Raw genomic sequence first — 3,404 nt, forward strand, 5'->3', positions numbered from 1 at the left:
TTTGGGTGTACCAAACGTCACAACGTAACTGGGTGGCTATAAAGGTGCACTACAGGTATCTCCGAAAGTGTCTGTTGGGTTGGCACGAATCGAGACTGGGATTTGTCACTCTGGTTAACAGAGAGGTATCTCTGGGCCCACTCGATAGGACATCATCATAATGTGCACAATGTGACCAAGGGGTTGATCACGGGATGATGTGTTACGGAACGAGTAAAGAGACTTGCCGGTAACGAGATTGAACAAGGTATCGGTATACCGACAATCGAATCTCGGGCAAGTACAATACCGTTAGACAAAGGGAATTGTATACGGGATCGATTGAGTCCTTGACATCGTGGTTCATCCGATGAGATCATCGTGGAACATGTGGGAGCCAACATGGGTATCCAGATCCCGCTGTTGGTTATTGACCGGAGAACGTCTCGGTCATGTCTACATGTCTCCCGTACCCGTAGGGTCTACACACTTAAGGTTCAATGACGCTAGGGTTATAAAGGAAGTTTGTATGTGGCTATCGAATGTTGTTCGGAGTCCCGGATGAGATCCCGGACGTCACGAGGAGTTTCGGAATGGTCCGGAGGTAAAGATTTATATATGGGAAGTCCTGTTTTGGTCACCGGAAAAGTTTCGGGTTTTATCGGTAACGTACCGGGACCACCGGGAGGGTCCTGGGGGTCCACCAAGTGGGGCCACCAGCCCCGGAGGGCTGAATGGGCCAAGTGTGGGAGGGGACCAGCCCCAGGTGGGCTGGTGCGCCCCCCGCCCCCCCACAAGGGCCCAAGGCGCCTAGGGTTTGGGGAGGGGGTGCTTCCACCTAACTTGGGGGGCAAGTTTCCCCCCTCTTCCCCCTTGGCCGCCACCCTTAGATGGGATTGGGGCTGCCGCACCCCTTGGGGTGGAAACCCTATAGGGGCGCACCCCTTCCCTCTCCCCTATATATACTTGAGGGTTTTGGGGCTGCCAACACATGAGTTTCTTCCTCTCCCTGGCGCAGCCCTACCTCTCTCCCTCCTCCTCTCCCGCGGTGCTTGGCGAAGCCCTGCAGGATTTCCACGCTCCTCCATCACCACCACGCCATTGTGCTGCTACTGGATGGAGTCTTCCTCAACCTCTCCCTCTCTCCTTGCTGGATCAAGGCGTGGGAGACGTCACCGGGCTGTACGTGTGTTGAACGCGGAGGTGCCGTCCGTTCGGCACTAGGATCTCCGGTGATTTGGATCATGACGAGTACGACTCCTTCAACCCCGTTCTCTTGAACGCTTCCGCTTAGCGATCTACAAGGGTATGTAGATGCACTCTCCTTCCCCTCGTTGCTGGTTTCTCCATAGATAGATCTTGGTGACACGTAGGAAAATTTTGAATTTCTGCTACGTTCCCCAACATATCCCTCGCCGTAGCCTCCAATCGTGTACAAACCTCCATAGGGAGGTCGCGATTCTCCATAAGTTGTAGAGACGACCATAAACGAAGCGTCCCGGTACATATGTAAATAACCTGCATAAGAGATGTACTTTTCTCGTTAAAAACCTTATCATTTCTACATAGCCAAAGCGATCAAATAACGGCGAGCGCTCCCACCCTGAGAAGAGTTCTAAACTTGTGTTCGATCCCATGTAACCAGTTGCCAAATATATTAGCAACACTACAAGGAGGGTACAAGCCAGAAGCTATTTGGATGATTGACCATATAGAACAAGCCAATTTACATTGAAAGAACAAATGTTTTATTGTCTCATCATGCTGACAAAAGACACATTGCGTACTTCCATGCCAATTCCTCTTAACAAGGTTATCTTTAGTAAGAATGACTCCGTGACGAAGATACCATGCAAAGATTTTATTCTTAAAAGGTATTTTCATCTTCCAGGTCTTCTTATTATTATCAACTGGCACATCGGATTGGAGCAAGGCTCTGTACATGGACTCCACTGAGAATTGGCCATTCCCTTGTAGGTTCCAGCGAAATTCATCGGACCCTTGTAACAATTGCACCATGGATAACCGCTGGAGCAGGGTGTTCCATGATTGGAGTCTGGGTCCAATTAAATCTCTTTTGAACGACATGTTTGGCGGAAATGATTCCATAACCGTGGCGATAGTATCACCCTTGTGGCGCACAATATTATACAGAGCTGGGTATTGTTCCCGGAGTGAAGCATTGCCTAGCCACTTATCCTCCCAGAATCTAATTTCCGAGCCATCTTTAATCGAGAAAGAGCCATAGCGAAAGAAATATTTCTTCGTCGCCATTAAGCCAGCACAAAAGTGAGAGTCCCCAGGCTTCCAGTACACCTGGCATATCGCCTTTCAACCCACATATTTTCTCTTTAGGAGAGTTTGCCATACACCATCTTCCGTCAATAACTTAAACAACCATTTGCCGAGGAGGGCCCTATTCTTAACCTCAAGGTCATGAATGCCCAACCTGCCTTGGTCTTTGGGACGGCAAACCACACTCCATTTAGCCAGTCTATATTTCTTTCTCTCGCTATCTCCTTGCCAAAAGAATCTTGATCGAAAGTAATCCAATCTGTGTAAAACTCCTTTTGACAATTGGAAGAAGGAAATCATATATAGTACCATATTGCTTAGTACTGAATTAATGAGTACCAATCTTCCACCCAGAGATATCAATTTGCCTTTCCAACTGCTTAGTCTTTTTTGTAGTCTCTCCTTGACGTGTTTCCATTCAGCATTTGTGAGTCTCCGATAGTGTATAGGTGTCCTAAAATATGTGATAGGAAACTGGTCCAAACCGTAGCCGAACAGGTCAGCATAAAAATGGGCCTCATCTTGAGCCTCGCCGAAACAATACAATTCGCTTTTATGGAAGTTGATCTTAAGACCCGAGAGTTGCTCAAAAGCTGACAAAATTAATTTCAGATTTCTCACTTTTTCTAGGTCATGATCCATGAAGAGAATCGTATCATCAGCATATTGTAGAATAGAGAGACCACCATCCACAAGATGGTTCACTACTCCATCAATTTGGCCATCAGCCTTGGCACGCTCAATCATGACAGCCAACATATCCGCCACTATATTGAATAGCATGGGCGATATTGAGTCACCCTGTCTTAATCCTTTCTTCGTTTGAAAGTAGGGGCCCACGTCATCATTGATTTTAATGGCCACGCTACCTCTGGAAACGAAACTATGGATCATAGTGTGCCACTCTGCAGAAAAACCTTTCATTCTGAGAGTCTGCTGAAGAAAAGACCACTTGACTTTGTCATAAGCCTTTTCAAAGTCGATTTTGAGTACCACCCCCATTCAGTTTTTTCCTATGTAGTTCGTGGACTGTTTCATGAAGGATAGCAACTCCATCTAGGATGTTTCTGCCTTGCATGAAAGTGGTCTGTGAAGGGTGAACCACATGATCAGCAACCGAATTTAGCCTA

Source organism: Triticum dicoccoides, chromosome 5B, assembly GCF_002162155.2.
Source record: "Triticum dicoccoides isolate Atlit2015 ecotype Zavitan chromosome 5B, WEW_v2.0, whole genome shotgun sequence".
Lineage (NCBI taxonomy): Eukaryota > Viridiplantae > Streptophyta > Magnoliopsida > Poales > Poaceae > Triticum > Triticum dicoccoides.